We start from the raw sequence: 18,137 nt of genomic DNA, 5'->3' as shown, positions 1-18,137 counted from the left end.
TCGTACTCGCACATCCGCCATGTTTGTAGTTTTTTAACGCTTTTAATCCGCGTTTGTAGTTCTAATCGAATCCTCGGCCAACTCACAATTATGGGTTGTGGGCAATATCAGCCGTTAGAGCATCGATCTGCACTTCGAATTCTGACCGGAAATAGTAGACCTACTCTTTTTTTTTTTTTAGACCTACTCTTTTGAACAAAATACTTTGGGACATACTAATTCTATTTTCGAATACTATTTAGTATGGATAGTATGCGAATAGGGACGCAGGGAGTCGTTTACGAATAGGTCATTGAATCTTTGATTCAACCGATTCATTCCAACGCCGCCAAATCATTCAGTAACGCACTGTTGCTGTGAGATGCCTTATGGTTCTGCTGTTTGGAATCTTTGTTTGGAACTATTTTCGTTGCTGAAATAGAACAGAAATTCAATGTTGCATCTAAAAAGTAAGTGACTAAATGTTAATTAATTCTTTATGGAATATGGAAGTCATATAAAATCTTTTATTTTCAGTCGTGATGGTAGGCCTATTCAGGATAACACACACCCACACTTGGTTGTGTGATGTTGTTTAACTGTATATCATGTTATAAATATAAAAGCGTAACATTTTGAATGTTTACCGCAGTTTCTTTAGATTTCTCCTCGAGGCTGCACAAGCGTCAACAGCGCGAATTTGTTACCTTCATTTAACGTTAACTTAGTTAACTGACGTTAGATCGCCACTTAGACTAAATTAATGCAGAATCATTGCATTTTGGTCATTTTCTTGTTATTTTTAATGTCGAGCCCTGAACTGGAAGATGGGATGTCATTTTCAGGTACGTTAACGGCAACCTGAGTTAGTCCAGGGGTTTTCAAACTTTATGATGTCAGGGACCCCCAAATATGCTGAACCTTTTATGAGGGACCCCATTCCTAAAACCCATCTACAGTATATATTTTTATGTGTGAAAAACATTTAAACTGTTAGATAAATAGTAAATATACATTATAAATACAACATATTGTTTCCAAACTTAAATCTAGATCTTAATCTTAAATCTTTAATCTTAAGTCTACATGTAATGTTGGATATAAAACCTGAAGTAGAACAATTTTCAATAAAAAATTATTTAAGCGACTTTCACAATAAATGTATGTAAGCAGCTTACTTTATACTACAGCATTAAGAGTACTGCCTTACAACCCCAGTGAGTGAGCAAAATAAAGGGGACTATAGTGAGAGAAACTAACTAGAAAGAAACAAAGTAAACATACATATACAATTCTGTAAAGTATGTATACACCAAGAAAGAAGAGAAACATTTAGAACCGAAACAAAACAAAACAGAAACTTATTTTCTCTGATATTTTCGGGACCCTTAGAACCTTCTGGAGGACCCCTAGGGTCCTCAGACCCCAGTTTGAAAATCCCTGAGTTAGTCATAATCGTGAACACTGAATGAGGCCTGAATGATTTTCTAAAGTGGTGTCCCTGCTGGCAAAATGAGCTTTCAATAAAACTGCCTATATAGTAGAAAGGAAATAAATAAATGTGCAATCAGTGCAACCTAGAGAAAAAAATAAATATCTTCCTTTTTGCCAAATAGGTAAGAAAATTCAACACCCATGATGCACTGCATGTTGCCGTCCAAGGCCACTCCCACCAGTCTGCGATGTATTATTGACCAGTCTGTTGTCCTGCTTTAGAAGGAAAAGATTCTCAGCAAACTTTCAGTTGTAATGGTGTCGCCTTGTATTGTTCCTAGGTGCAAGAATTCAAAAAGTAAACTTTAGTGGGAGTCATTTATTTTCTTTTTCTACTTAATAGTATCCAATGCGTTGAAGGCAGTGGCTAAAGGCGGCAAAGAACGAAATACGGAGAGAACACCCCGATGGAAACCAGAGGGGAAAAACTGAAAGAAACTGCCATTCTGTCAGGTAAAAGAAAGCTGTTGCCAAAGTGTTCTGTTTTACCACAATGCTGTTTAAAGAGTAACGTTAGACAAAGTATTATACATTTTTCAGTGATAAACCTAACATTACCCTTATAACTGTTCTGTTTCTCGTACTATTGAAATGTCTTACTTTTCACTTCTGAAGTGATTACGCGTCACATTCAAGTGCTTTGTTGTTAAAAATCAATAATAATAGAAAATCAAATTATTGAGGACCAGGTTTATTCTTGCTCATATAATAGGAAAATATTAAAACCAAAATTATATAGCATCCCATTAATTGACAGTCATTATTAGCTATTTTCGCTGTGTAAAAAATGCACAATTCGCTTCAAAATGATTACAAAAAGGCGATGTAGCTGTTGTGAAAAAAACCTAAAGAGTACCTGTCACAGCAACAATTGTGTAAACGTCTGTTTTCTCCATATTAGGTTTTTACGCCTAAACACTTTGAGCCTGGTGATTGGTGGTCCAGCTGTAAAATTACAGAGGGCTGAGCCATAGCCAGGCTTGTTCGAGATTAACTACACTAGCCTGCCTCAGGCTGGCGAGATCTGCCTATTGCAGGCGCAGTCACCGTTGTCATCACCGGCGGCCATCTTATCACAGGCAAGCTTTCTGTCGGGCTCTGTGGAACCTGACGTAAGATGAGTGATCTGTACGAACATAAATACTCTTATCTCGCTGAAATCTTGACGGATTTACAAATGGTTTGGTTTCTTACAAACGTTTTTAACATGGCTACAAATCTGGGTGTTTCAACACGTTGAAATTGCAGCTTTTAGTTTCAATAAACGACTTAATAGCTTATATATATAATACAACTGCGAAAGTTTTGATCATGCTTTGATTTGTCTGACTCTGCAGTGAGGTGTTGCATGTGTGTTAGTTGATGCATGATTCGCAGTTATATCCACCGATCAGGGCGGGGCAAGTAATAAAAAAATAATATTCCAATCAATTGCGGGTAGATGAGAGATAAATCATCGTATTTGTTTGATAAAGACGTTTTGCGAGCTAGGTGAATCATTCCGGTTGCTGTTTCCCCACACGCTTTCAAAAGAATCCCTCCTGTGTACTCAGGGGAGATGAAGCTCATTAAATATACAAATCTTATCCAATCATAGCCGTGGGCATTAACTTCCAACTTCCAACTTTTATACTGGCTGCCACTGCCACTGTTATATTAGGCTTTAGTAGAGAAAACAATTATTTTGCGGAATTACTGGTCAATCTGTAAATTTACTAATTTAGTGACCATGCAAATTTGATGTAAATCTGCATTATACATTGTACAGCTGTTGCTGTGCAAGTCTTATGATATGATTTATCAACATGTGGAAGTGTCTGTCGCTAATGTGCTTTGGTCTGATCGCTGTCATGATGGATCTGCTTACATTACATTTGTTGGTTTTGCAGCTATAGTTGTCACCACATTCCGCTGAAATTACATTCTACCGATTGTGTGATAATCCAATTCTTTCTATTGATGAAATGCCTTTTGGTGATAGCTCTTGTGCTCACTTGTGCTTTTGGCATTTCTCATCAAAGGTAACATGCAGTATTATAGAAGAGGATACAGTAAGCTAGGCTGATTTTAGGCTGAGTTTACTTTTTCCCGACGAGGGAAGGGAGCAGGGATGGAAATTAACTTTTTTGTCCACCGGCCACAGTGGCTGGTGGATTTCAAAATCTACCAGCCACTCAATGTTTAACCAGCCACTTTCTTGTTTATAACCGACAATGTGTAACTGCACGTGAAAATTAATACTACAAGCTCTACACTACTTAAGCTGTTTATTTAATCTCAAATCTCAATGAAATACTGATTTTTTTTTCTTTCACTCTAATACACACACAAACCATGAACTGATATACATTTCATTAAATGAGTAGGGCTCTGTGTGCTCTTTTTTTTTTTTTTTTTTACCTGGATGTGGCATTTGGATGATTTGTGGTCTTTTATGGCTTCCAGTTTTAGGTTTTTAGTACCAACAATGAAACTACTAGTTTTGGCATCTCCTGAAGCGTGTTGACGACATAGATAGCAGAACATTGTCAGTAGGGATGCACCAAAATAAAAATTATTGGCTGAAACCGAAGCACTAAAAGAAATTTAGCCAATTATCCATTGCATTTATGGCTAATGCTATGACTGTGATTTATTATTTGAAACTTTAATATTAATTAATGCAATTGCAATGCCTTGATTTTTAGTAAAGTTACAATTACAAATTATGCAAATATATATTTAGCACATTGCAACAACCCACAGTATAAAATAAAATTCAAAGTAAAATGTTTAACTCGACCTCACTCATGTGTGTATTAAATAATAATGTACAGGTCTACTGGCCTGCAGAAAGGTACAGAAATTGAAGAAAGTAATCAAATGTAAAATAACTGCATATTTAACTGTTTAAATGAAAGATTAATCCTTAATAAACTTACAAAAGCTATTCAATCAAGAGCAGTGAGTGATGTCCTTTTGTTTGACATTAAACAGAGTAAAGGCGACTTCCCCTTTAAGACCTAATAGAGGGATATGCGTCATCTTTCACGACTGTATAAAGTTCACTTAAGGCATATTCAGACTATGTCTGCTTGAATACTCATCAAGATGAACATGTTGGCAAACTTTTTGTGTGAGTTTGTCTGTTTAAGCACAAGACTCGAAAGATAACTCAATATTTGCGCGCTGTGAGACGGGTGCGCGCTTCCGGATGACAGTGACGGACCTTCTCTCAGCGCGAGCGCGAGTTGTTATTCGCGTCTTCTGGCACTACATCCGAGTAATGACGGCGAAAACGACTGGTCATATTCAGACATACGGCCGCACTCGCATGCACTGAACACAGTTTATAAAGAGGGGAAACAGTATGCTATTTTTATTTACCCGCCACGGTGGCCGGTAGGTGAAGCGAGTTTACCCGCCACAACTCAAAATCACCCGCATTTGGCTGGTGGCGGGTGCTAATTTCCATCCCTGGAAGGGAGTGAGAGGGCCATGGGTCAATATTCACAGTTCGCCACTGATCTGTACACACACACACAAAAAAACCTGGGCTATATATGGTGATGTACAGTATTTGCCACATACATATTATTTTACCCTCTCAATTATGTCGTAATAACGAGATGTTATGTAGTGAAAACTACATATTTTCTCCTAATATAGTGATGTGTACAAAATATGCCTTTATCCACATTAGATTACATACATACAAAGTAGTGGCATTCCTGAATGAATCAATGTTTATAAACAAATTGTTTGAGTGAGGGATTCAGATACTTAATTCTTGAACGAATCAGTAGTTTTGAACAAATCTGTTGAATCATTGACTCAATTATAATCACTTTTTGGCATATTGATGTAACCTGAAGAAAGCATGCGTGAAAAACCCAAAACACAGACAAGCAGTGATCCAAACAGTGCCAGTGCTGTTGAACTGTTATGAACACTGCTGGAACACTGCTGGACCAAGGACTAACAGCTATATAATACACAATTTCTTCTATATTCACTTCAGAAAACACAATATACTGCAGTTATGGTGAATACTCTTCATTCTTCTTCTTCTTCTTCTTCTTCTTCTTCTTCTTCTTCTTCTTCTTCTTCTTCTTCTTCTTCTTCTTCTTCTTCTTCTTCTTCTTCTTCTTCTTATTATTATTATTATTATTATTATTATTATTATTTGCAGGCCCTTCTAATGACATTCTTGCCAAAGACAACTCTATCAACTCATCTAAGATGATTCTGTTCTGTAGAGTTCAGATTTCAAACAAATCTGACAAACAAACAGAAACTGCTATTATAGGCTTCCGTGATTTACTATATTCCCAAACTTTCTCAAGGAAAACAAACATGCTGAACTCATGGACAGTGTCTGCTGCAGTGTGACGCTGGGAATGTGTCTGATAAGCGTTCTCTCTCTCTTTCACCGACAAACTCAAGGCCCTCAGCCCCTGTGGAGTACCAGCATCCCCCACGCAGAAGAGCCTGAACATGTCGAGTGATTGAAAGCATGTACCTTTATTTAAACAGGCCAGAGAGCAGAGGGGATTTCGTTTTTAACCCTCAATATCAGCGTGAGTCAGAGACAAATCATTTTTTATTATATTTTATATTAATTATATACGTACAATAATAATCACATACACATCTGCCTCAAACTTACACAGCCTGCATATTCATTTCCAGTAGATTGGAAAAATCAAGCCAAACCAAATCAATATTAATGTGCTTTTAGTCCTAGTAGTAGTATTTCAATTTAATAGAGCTTTTTCTGAAAAGGATGTTGCATCTAATAATGCTTCCCTTGTGATCATTTATGCATAGTAGCTCATGCCAAGACTTAGAAACTACCACTTACTTGCCTGTATAGTTCCTTGTTAGCAAAGCCACAGAACAATGTTGATGAGGACCCTTAACATTTAAAACATTTGGAATAAAAAAAATTAAAGAAAAAAAAAAAAACAGGAAGAAACAAGTCTTTAAAAGAGACTGTTGTAAAGACTTCTGGGAAAAGTGTTGTTATCAAAGTGCTTGATGTAGACTTACACAGCACATATCAGTGTATTAGAGATATTCACATTTTTAACGTATCTCTGTGACAGTGTTGAGTATTTATTTGATTGCAAAGCAGTGCTGCGAATAGCCTCAGTCTCAAGAGTTTTGCACAGAGCAGATTGTCTCACTTAGCTTTTAGTGTGAGTGACGCAACATAGGGCAGCAAACATCTTGCCCTGATTATGATTATTGTTATTATTTCCTCTCAAAGTGCTTTTAATAAAAGTCAGATGTGGTCCTCAAAACAGGTACTGCCATCATTTAGGCCTTTTCATTGTATTTGCTTTATTTCCACTGATGATCTCACAAACCGCTGGCACTCGATAGATGAGCTCAGACCGGCCAAACCGTTCAGCACCTGTATTGTTACTTGTTCTCATTCGAATGCCATGCAGTGCCAAATGATTATGGGGTGTAACTGACTACTCAGCCCTTTACATGTTGTTCAATACATTGAGTGCCTTATACAGTACAGCTGTTTTAAGAAAAGACACAGTTTGATTATGGTAACTGCTTCTGTATACTTGGGTGACCGCCCTGCTTTGAATTCAGGTATTTAATATTAACTGGGGTCAAATGTAATTTAGACACTTCATTTTAAATGTAAAGAAATTATAAATGTAATGTCACTGCATTTAGCCAACTGGCCAGTTGATTTAATCAATGTATGAATTCTAAGGCCCCGTCCACACGAAGCCAGAGCTTTCCCAATCCAATCTTTTTTTTCCCCTCGTTTCAAGAAATATCTGCGTCCACACAAGATCACCAAACCGACTCAAAATGATGTAGTATGTATGCCAGGTCAGTATGTGGACCTGTAATTCTGCCACAGAAATACACTAAAAACGGAGACGAAGAGTTATAGCTAGAAGGGGTATAGCAGTGGTAGGAGGTGAGGCAAAATCTCACGATAAAATAACTTTAAATAGATTTGCTACTTAACAGATGTGTTTTTATTAAAGGGTTAGTTCACGTAGTTGCGTATGGAAGTGAATGCACACTATACTGTCCATGTCCACAAAGGGAATAAAAACATCATCAAAGTAGTCCATATGTGACATCAGTTGGTTAATTAGAATCTCTTGAAGCATTAAAAATACATTTTGGTCCAAAAATATGAAAAACTATGACTTTATTCAGCACTGTCTTCTCTTCCGCGTTTATTTTCAAACCTCAAATAAAGATTCAAAGTATCATGAATCCCCAAATTGATTCATGATTTGGATCGCGTGTCAAACTGCCAAACTGTTGAAATCACGTGACATTGGCGTTCCGAATCATTGAATCAATATGCTGATTCATGACCGTTTGAATCTTTATTTGAGGTATGAAAACAAACGCGGAAGAGAAGACAGTGCTGAATAAAGTCGTAGTTTTTGTTACCAACCAAAATATATTTTCGATGCTACAAGAGATTCTAATTAACTAACTGATGCCACATATTGACTACTCTGATGATGTTTTTATTCCCTTTCTGGACATGGACAGTATAGTGTGCATTCACTTCCATACGCTCTCGGGCTAAATATATAATATCTTAAACTGTGTTCCGAAGATGAACAGAGGTCTTACGGGTGTAAACCTACCCTTACAATAATGCAAATACGGTAATTAAATGACAAGATATTGATGTGTGCATGCCCAGTGCCTGTAGTTGTATCCCTTTAGTCTTTTACCATGCTGGACGTAGTGTGACTACATCACCGTTTCAGAAAATATACGGATTTGCTGTACATACGAAAAGGCAAAAAAGGGCCAAAAGTTTCCTTCTTTCCACTTCAGAAGTTGTAATTACGAATTTGTTGTGTTCAGGTGCTTTGTTGTCGGAAAGAATGGAGGATGCCAGGTTCATACTTTTGTGCGTCTTGGGAAAATGTTATTTTAACACTATAACCATTTCATTCATTTCCCGGTCCCAGAAAATCATAGAATCACTGGCAAACACTATAGCAGCACAACTGGAAAGCATATTGTTTATAATTACATTCATAATAAAGGCATAATGAAGACAAGGTACGGCTGATAAAGACTAAAATGTTATTACCTATTGTACAGCTACTTTTACCACTTTTATCTACTTTTATCTGGATAGTTAGCTTGCTCACTATTCTGGAATGATAGTCAACTAAATGTGATTTTCGATGTGTTTAAAGTACACAATATGCTTCAAATTATTATTAATTTATGTAAATATGTACTACTTTAATGACAAGACAAGACAATGAAACCGTTGCGGAAAACTAATAAAACACCTGCCACAGCAGAAATTCGTCTTCCATCCGCCGTTTTTATCGGGTATGCCACGCTCATCTCGGGAACTTGGGTATCAAAATTATTTCCAATCAGAAGGCGTTCATTTGCGGTATACGATATTATCACTATATTGAAATTGAAATTGAAAAAGTTGCAAAAAAAGTGTTGTCATAGCATAACAGCTTTAAGAACAATTTTTGTAAGAACAAAAACAACTGAATGTTTAAATACAATAATACAATACACCAAAAAATATATACAGCTCTGGAAAAAATTAAGAGAAATCAATGTTAAGTGGTCTCTTAATTTTTTCCAGAGCTGTAAAAGTAAAAATTTCAAACAGATTAAGGTGCAAAAGAATTAGGCTATAAAGAACAACAGGTAACAAATTACAATAAGGTCTCATTATAATGCAATAACTAAGATTGAGCAATAGCTACATTTGTTACAGAAAGTATAATGTTTTTGGTAATATTAGTTAAGAAATACTGATCATTGTTAGTTTTATCTTAGGTCCATTAAAAAGTTATTTTGTTATGAAACAGTAACTAAGAAATTAACATTATTTAGAATAATAAATTCTTTATAAGTATTTTTCATTGTCAGTTTGGTAATAATGAATTAACATGTTAACTAATGAAGTCGTATGTCTCAAAGTTTTAATGAACAATAACAAATAATAAAATAAAATAAAATCATCATTAGGGTATGTTGTAGTCCAGATTAAAACATAAAAATGTTTAAGTTTGAAAATAAATAGCCTATTAATTCTAAGTATTAAGTATTTGGTGCTGTGATGAACAACATTGAGATTACAAAAAAAAAACCGAATGGCTGTTTTAAAAACTTAACCAGCACGGTTGCTTTTGTTTGCGGGGTTTCCGGGGTAATCGCTGCATTCTGCAGTTCATCAATGCCCTCTGCTGTCACTGAGCGGGACTTCATTCAGCGCGTCTCCTTCACTCGTTCATGTGCTTCTCATTTACATCTGAGCGCGTGTCCCTTTGTCTCAGAATACAGCGGTGTTGAACAATTTTACGGTTGATGGGCAAAGTATTCTTGAGTGCATTATCAAAAAATTTATAATTATTAATACATTGTTATTTACGATATTTTAAAGTGCCCATGATAACAATATTGTGCATATTCATTATCGTGATATATCGAATTACTGAAAATCGGCACATGTCTAACATGAAGGAGGCATAATGCTGCATTCATGCACTCGGAATTATCGTAAATACGAGTTTCCTAGGTAAAATTTGCACATGAATGCCCTCCCATTTCAAATTTTGAATGGCATGAGCTTGTAATCGCGACTACAGAAATGGGAATTATCAACTTTCCGATAGCACGTGAAGGCGGCATAAGTTACCACAAGTGTCCTAGCAGAGTAACCACAGGTGTATGTCATTATGTTAATCAGGAAAATGTTCAACAATTTTTAACAACCATGTGCCAAAGCTTTTTGTGACGCCTGTTTGAGTCTCTGAACTAAATGCACTTCATTAATATATACAGTATTTATTTTACATGTTCCAATCTTTAAATTTCTGTAAAAACTTACATAAAACACACACAGAAAAAAACAAACCCTGAACCTAAGTAAACCAACAACTATTTGTAATATGCTAATATATATATATATATATATATATATATATATATATATATATATATATATATATATATATATATATATATATATATATATATATATATATATATAAAAAATGCTAATATGTAGGTAATGACTCCCCTGGGCAGAGCCAACAAAAGATAAATGGATCTTTGTTGTCTGCCAATGTCAAACAAGGGCAATATGACATCACTTTGAGAAATAGATATAGCCTAGATAGCCTGTTATATAGAAAACTTACATCTTTCAGCAGACACCTTTTTATATGTTACTTTGTTTTTTTTCCGACACCGAAAAAAATATATCCAAATGAAGCCTCAGCAGAATTAGGGTGTGTTGTAAATGAAACGGTTGAATGAGCGAGTCAATCATAAACACAGGACGGTTTTCGATTTACGCCCTGTGTGCTTGTTCTACGTCATCATCAAGCACAATTCCAATACTCAAGAGTGCAAGCCTGGATGCATGAAGTCATCCAGATGTTGTGTTCTTGATATTGAGGATGCCTCAGATGTAGACTGAAACAAATGGAACCAAAGCCTATGTTATCTTCTCGTTTTCAGAAAGAAAATGTTGAAGAAATTCCCATGCAAGCTTGAAAATGTGTGTTGCTGTGAAAGGAAACATTTTGTAGTTTTGTTTTTTTGGCACAGTGATAAACACGTAGAAAGAGCCTATAGTACTTTTTCAAGGATGAAAAAGTAGTAATTTTTCTTGGCACATTTAAAAAAATATATTAATATACACACATACAGTAATATCAAAATGTATTGAATAATGCAAAATATAATATAAGTAAATCTTTTAATACTTACATATATCCTGCAAGCGTGCATTCTGTGTCTCCTGTCCTTCTGGGCTGCAACCGAAATTGCATGCTCGCTTGAGTAGGGTATTCTGAATAATTGAGTAATTCAGTGGTCCCCAGTTATATGACACGCCAGTTATATGAATGAAAATTATTTATAACTTGAAAATGACTATGAAATGTTTCTTGTCTTGACAGCAATGTACTGTTCTAAATGTTTAAAATGCACTAAACAGTTGTAAGGCTGCATACGTCATAAGGCCATCTCGTTTAAAAAAAGTGAGTAGGACACCCAAATGCGACCTTCGAATGCGTCCTTCTAAACAGTTGACCACAGTTGACAGTTGTTAACCACAACTATCTGTTTGAGGTAATAGAGCTTAAAAAACAAAAACAAGCTTGAACTTACATTTTAAACACCACACCAAAGCTCGCATGTATATCTGGCAGTGGTGCCATTTTTTCCATATATAATAAAAATATATATATTACAGTTGTTAACGGCGACGCAAAGAATTGTGGGTTATCTCCAGCCGCGAAGGCTACACCTCATGCACACTCCGAAATCATGTGAAAGAAGGACGCATTCGAAGGTCGCATTTGGGTGTCCTACTCACTTTTTTGAAATGAGACGGCCTTATGACGTATGCAGCCTTCAAATGCGACCTCCGGAGGACGCAGCCTTCCGAAATGAGACACAGCTACTGTCATGCAGAGTTTAGCTCCAACCGTAATCAAACACACCTGAAACAGCTAATCAAGGTCTTAGGCTACGTCTACACTAATCCGGATAAATTTAAAAAGGAGTTTTCGTCTAAAAACGCTCCGCATCCACACTATCATTTTCAATCGTTTTCCAAAAAATTTTCATCTGCACTGAAACGTCTGAAAATGCTTACATCCCCATACTGCGCATGAGCAAATCCAAGACGCTTCGACTTGCGTCATTACCGCTACTCGTTTATTTACTCTTTGAAATTTTGCGGCAATGTCGAGAAAAGGCAGAGTTTTTTAAATGGGTCGACAGTGAGGTGGAGTTGTTGCTGCGAGTAACACATGAATATAAAGTGCTAAAAGCAAGTGAAAATGTAGACTGGGAGACGTGCCAAAATAAATACGGCGTGAATTGGTCATATGACTGCATCACATGGCTAAAAATGTGTCATCGTATTAAAAAGCCTCCGTTTTCACAGTCCACACTACGACGCGACGACGGCGTTCCCTATCTCGAGGGAACTCGAGCTGCGTCGAAACGCTAGGGGAACGCCTCTGTGTGACGTGTCATGAAGCACTCGTGAAATCAGTCCAATAGCGGGGAGATAGGCGTCATAGGCGGGTGACGTCATCGACCAGGAAGCTATAAAGCACACCCGGACCAAACAGTCATTAGCTTCTGTGCCTTCACAAAGCGCTCTGTGTGAATATTGTATGTCCATTTATTGTGTGTGTGTTGAGAGAAAAGAAAAGAAATATGGCAAGCAGTCAGTTTAGGCGTTGTGTTACTCCCTGCCCACGTTACATCACGGGTGGGGATACACACGACCTATGTGTGATGTGTTTGGGGCTCGAGCAAGCCCAGTCAGCTCTCGAGGGGGTTGGCTGTGACCATTGCGAGAGACTCCCAATGCGCACATTAAGATCATGCCGGGCACTCTTCGAGGAGAGTGCTTTGGCTCGCGGTCCTCAGGGCTTGGGTCCCGCTGTTGCCGAGGCGCAGCGAAGGCTCGCGTCCTGGGGATCGCAGATGGATCTAGTGGCAGGGTTAGAGATGGGTGATCCCCTATCTCTGCCCTTACCCGCTGGATCTCAAGCCTCAGCTCGTGAGTTGGAAGCACGCTCTGCGGTTTCTTCCGCTCGCGCCGAGGCACATGATCAGCAGCAGCACTCCAGTTCCGAGGAACTGGATGTTGTTAGTGTCGATGAGACTGATGATTTGTTGCCACCCATGCACACACACGCTCAGGAGGAGCTAATGGAGGTTGTCACTCGTGCCGTAGCCAGATCGAGCTTAGACTGGCCGGCCGAGCAGCATGATATTCAGCAAAGACAGAGTAGGCTGGACGAGTGATTTTTGCCGTCATATGCACAACCTCCAAGGCGGGGCTTGCCGTTCTTCCCGGACCTCCACACCGAGGTGTCGAGGTCCTGGTCGAAACCAGCTTCAGCCAGGGTCTTCAACCCCGCAACATCTGAGTATTCAAATATATTTTGATTGAAGGCTCACGGCTATGCGGCGATGCCTCGGGTGGAAGAGACGCTTGCGAGCTATCTCTCCCCCGAGTCAGCATCGTCGCTGCGAGCCCCGCAGCTGCCCACCAAGCCGGTTAGAACAACGTCCGCTTTGGTGGGCAGGGCGTATTCGGCAGCAGGGCAGGCGGCCGCCTGCTTACATACAGTGGCTGTCCTGCAGGCATATCAGGCCGACCTGCTGGGGGACATAAATGAGGAAACTGAGGAAGTGGGGAGAGAAACGATCGCGGATATCAGGCGAGATTTGTCTCTTCGGGTGGCCACGGAGAGACATCTGTGGCTTAATCTGTCAGATATTAGAGAGCGGGACAAGAAATGTTTAATGGATGCTCCCGTCTCTCCTGCCGGCCTCTTCGGCGACGCAGTTAGTACGGTGGTCAATCGTTATCAAGAGGCCAGAAAACAGGCAGCAGCATTTCAGAGGTTTCTCCCCAGAAAAAGATATCCCCCTGGGGCTGCCGGGCGCAGGCAGCCCCAGCCGAGTACGTCCTCCTCCAGGCATCGAGCGCAGCAGAAAGAGAGCGTGACCGCTCGGGCCCCCCTGCAGAGAGATCGGGGGTCCAGGCGACACGCTCAGCCAAGACCTTCCCGTGGTAGGACAGACCTGAGGGCTGTCATTATCGCCAGGAAGGCCTCGGCTAAGAAGTCCTGACGCCAGAAGCGCAGGATTTCCGATGGCAGTCCCCTCCGGGAAAGTGCGGCTCGCCGAGGCGCCCGTTCTTTCCCGGTGCCATCGGGGGGCCAGTCTGCCAACCCTGCCACCACTGGTGCTTCAGGGCGTGGCGGTCCCCGGCGAACACATATCTCCATGTCCGCCCGGAAGCTTAGCGGCGTGGGGATGTTTGCGCCCTCTCGGGAGGGCCCTTGGGCGGTCAGTTCGGGTTGCTCCCTGCCGGTCATCCGTTACAGGACACCGGGCTGACCACCCAGGAGAATCCAGAGGCCAGCCTCGAGAGGCTGGTTCCCTTAGTAGATTTTTGGGCAGCGTGGAAACTTCTGCCGAATATCTTAGAATAGGTCCTGCTCACAGTAGAAAAAGGGTACAGAATTCAATTCGGGTTACACCTGCCTGTGTTCAACGGGGTTACTACTACGGTAGTAAGCCCCGAGCAGGCTCTGGTCATGGAACGAGAGGTACAGACTCTCCTGCGAAAAGAGGCTATAGAACGGGTCCCTTCCCTCTGCAGAGAGTTGGGGTTTTATAGCCGGTACTTCATAGTTCCAAAGAAGGATGGGGGGGTTAAGGCCTATTTTAGATCTGCGTCATCTAAACAGAGCAGTAAAGAAATTAAAATTCAAAACGCTCACAATAAAACAGATCGTGTGTCACATCAGGTCCGAGGACTGGGGTGTTACAATAGACCTAAAAGATGCGTACTTCCACATCTCCATCCTTCCGCAGCACAGACAGTTCATCAGGTTCGCTTTCGGGGGAGAAGCTTACCAATATTGAGTGCTGCCATTCGGCCTAGCTTTATCGCCCCGCACTTTCACGAAGTGCGTGAATGCGGCTCTGGCTCTGTTGCAACTCCAGGGCATCCGCGTGCTCAATTACATCAACGATTGGCTAGTATTAGCGCAGTCGAAACAGTTGGCGGTTCAGCATCGAGATGCTGTTCTTGCCCACATGAGAGTGCTAGGGCTAAGGTTGAACAAAAAGAAAAGTGTGTTGGCACCTCAGCAGAGCATTACTTTTCTAGGGGTAGTATGGGAAACGAGAACAATGTCGGCTCGGCTATCTCCGCCCAGGATAAAAATGATCCTGAATACCGTCAACCAGATAAAGCTAGGTCAGTAACTCACTGTGAAACACTTTCAGAGAGTGTTGGGGCTGATGGCAGCAGCATCCAACGTGATACCTTTTGGCCTGCTGTACATGAGACCCTTACAGTGGTGGCTCAGGACCAAGGGGTTCTCCCCGAGGGGAAACCCCTTTCGCTTGATCAAGGTCACGCGGCGCTGCCTACGTGCCTTGGTGAAGTGGAAGGATCCTTGGTTCCTGTCCCAAGGTCCAGTTCTGGGGGCTCCTTGTCGTCGCGTAACGCTAACAACGGATGCCTCCCTAACTGGCTGGGGGGCGGTCATGAGTGGCCACTCGGCCCAGGGTCTGTGGAGCGGCCGTCAGCTCTCCTGGCACATAAACCAGTTGGAGCTGATGGCCGTGTTCCTGTCCCTCAAACACTTTCTCCCAGACCTGTGGGGCCGCCATGTGCTAGTTCTGTCGGACAACACATCGGTGGTCTCGTACATAAATTGCCAGGGGGGGCTAAGATCGCACCGGTTATGGAATCTGGCTCATCGAGTGTTAACATGGGCCCAGGGCAAGATGCTGTCGCTCAGAGCGATTTACCTCCCGGGGGTTCTGAATGTAGTGGCAGACTCCCTGTCGAGGCAGGGAGTGGTGCCGGGGGAATGGAGACTCCACCCCGAGGTGGTGGAGGAGCTATGGATTCGCTTCGGGCGAGCTCAGTTGGATCTGTTTGCGTCTCGAGAGACAACGCACTGTTCGTTATTCTTCTCCCTCACACATCCAGCCCCACTGGGGCTGGACGCAATGGTACAGACGTGGCCGAGGCTGCGTCTGTACGCCTTTCCCCCTCTGGCGTTGCTCCCAAGAGTGTTGGAGAGAGTCCGCAGGGACGGGGCCCAGCTCTTATTGATAGCCCCGTTCTGGCCGGGCCGAGTATGGCTGTCCGATATTATATCTCTCCTCGAGGGTCCTCCCTGGGAAATTCCCGTCAGAAGGGACCTTCTCTCGCAGGCCGGGGGGTCAGTACTGCACCCCGGTCCGGAGCTGTGGAAACTGTGGGCTTGGCCTCTGAGGGGGCCCAGCTCATAGACACGGGTCTATCTACTGAGGTGATAGAGACCATGTTGCACTCCAGAGCACCATCCACAAGGAGACTTTACGCGCTCAAATTGAGAGTTTTCGTCGCCTGGTGTACAGGCCAGGCTTTGGACCCTGTTAACTGCCTGGTCGGTTCAGTACTTGAGTTCCTACAAGAAAAATTCTCTGCAGGGTTATCCCCTTCGACGCTGAAGGTGTATGTGTCGGCTATATCGGCCTATCACACTCCACTAGACAATGCATCGTTATGGAAACACCTGTGGGTCACGTGTTTCCTTCGTGGTACCTTGAGGCTCAGACCTGCGGCACGCTCGAGGGTGCCTACTTGGGACCTGGCCATAGTTTTGGAAGGCCTTATGTTGGCCCCGTTCGAGCCATTAGAGGAAGTGTCAGAAAAGTTCCTCACAATAAAAACGGTATTCCTTCTGGCTATTTCATCCTTGAAGAGAGTAGGAGACCTACAGGCTTTATTAGTAGCACCCTCTTGCCTCGAGTTTGCACCAGGAATGGTGAAAGTATTTTTCTTCCCGAGGGAAGGATATGTGCCTAAGGTCCTGACTAATGTGCTCGGACCAGCAATGCTGCAGGCTTTCTGTCCTCCTCCTTTCACTAATCAAGACCAAGAGAAGCTGAATCTGCTGTGTCCGGTCAGGGCCCTAGACGCATATGTCCACAGAGCTGCCCTGTGGCGAAAATCAGAACAGTTGTTTGTGTGTTTTGGGTCCCCGAGTGAGGGAAAACCGGCTTCAAAGCAGACGCTTAGCAAGTGGATAGTCGAGGCTATTTCACTCGCTTATGAGTCGGCTGGACAGCCTTCACCAATGAGGGTCCGTGCTCACTCCACCAGGAGTATGGCTGCCTCTATGGCTCTCATTTCGGGAGTTTCACTTTCAGAGGTGTGTGATGCGGCAGGGTGATCCTCTCCGCATACATTCGTGAGGTTCTATAATCTAGATGTGGCCTCTACCCCGGGGTCCCGGGTGTTTCTGGATTGAGAGAAATTCACACATACAGACATTTGGGACTCTGGCGACGTTTCGAGCGTTTCGACGCAGCTCGAGTTCCCTCGACATAGGGAACATCTCAGGTTACGTATGTAACCATGGTTCCCTGAGAGGGAACGAGACGCTGCGTCGCTTTGCCATACTCCCGGCATGCCTGTGATCGATTTGTTCGGCTTTTTCAGAAGCTAATGACTGTTTGGTCTGGGTGTGCTTTATAGCTTCCTGGTCGATGACGTCACCCGCCTCTGACGTATCTCCCCGCTATTAGACTAATTTCACGAGTGCTTCATGACGTGTCACGCAGAGGCGTTCCCCTAGCCTTTCGACGCAGCGTCTCGTTCCCTCTCAGGGAACCATGGTTACATACGTTAAAAAACATAAAAAAAAAACGTTGCTAGAGGACGCTGGCATTGTCTGTTCGCCGCTTCTCCACCCTCAAATCATGTTAATGTACTATTAGATTTAGATTTTATTTTATTTCCTTATGTTTGTGACTAGTCTAACAGTCAGAGCTACAATTGGGACTGTTGCTGATTGCTGGCAGCCACTGAGAGGACGTTGTTTCGCCGTTTTCCACCGCTTCTCTAATGTTTATGTTTGAATTGCTGCGGTTGGTTCTGGTTTGGAGGACATTTGATGTTTCTCGCCGCGGCTGCTCACTGGTGGTCTCCCTTGGGCTTAAGCTGCATGGTGGCTGAAGTTTGCACCGGGCTAGCGTCATCCGGGCCATCGTCATCGGCGTCCGGCATGATGTTGGGATGTTCCGCTTCTCGGCTGCGCCGCTGTTCCGTCCTGCATTGCGGCCGTGGAGCCGTGGAGCGG

General features: G+C 42.0%; 1 long non-coding RNA gene across 1 annotated transcript in view; it reads left to right on the top strand.

Annotated features, from left to right (window-relative positions):
- Positions 1–375: 375 nt before the first annotated feature.
- LOC137070875 (uncharacterized) overlaps positions 376–18,137 on the top strand; it is a 48,892-nt gene continuing 31,130 nt past the window's right edge. The window contains exons 1-2 of the long non-coding RNA XR_010904356.1: positions 376–449; positions 1,817–1,926. This is a non-coding gene — a long non-coding RNA (uncharacterized lncRNA). The remainder of the gene's footprint in view (positions 450–1,816; positions 1,927–18,137) is intronic.

The sequence above is a fragment of the Pseudorasbora parva genome, chromosome 3 (genome assembly GCF_024679245.1).
Source record: "Pseudorasbora parva isolate DD20220531a chromosome 3, ASM2467924v1, whole genome shotgun sequence".
In the NCBI taxonomy this organism is placed as follows: domain Eukaryota; kingdom Metazoa; phylum Chordata; class Actinopteri; order Cypriniformes; family Gobionidae; genus Pseudorasbora; species Pseudorasbora parva.
Note: the sequence above shows the minus strand (reverse complement) of the source record. Positions and strands in the feature narration are given on the sequence as shown.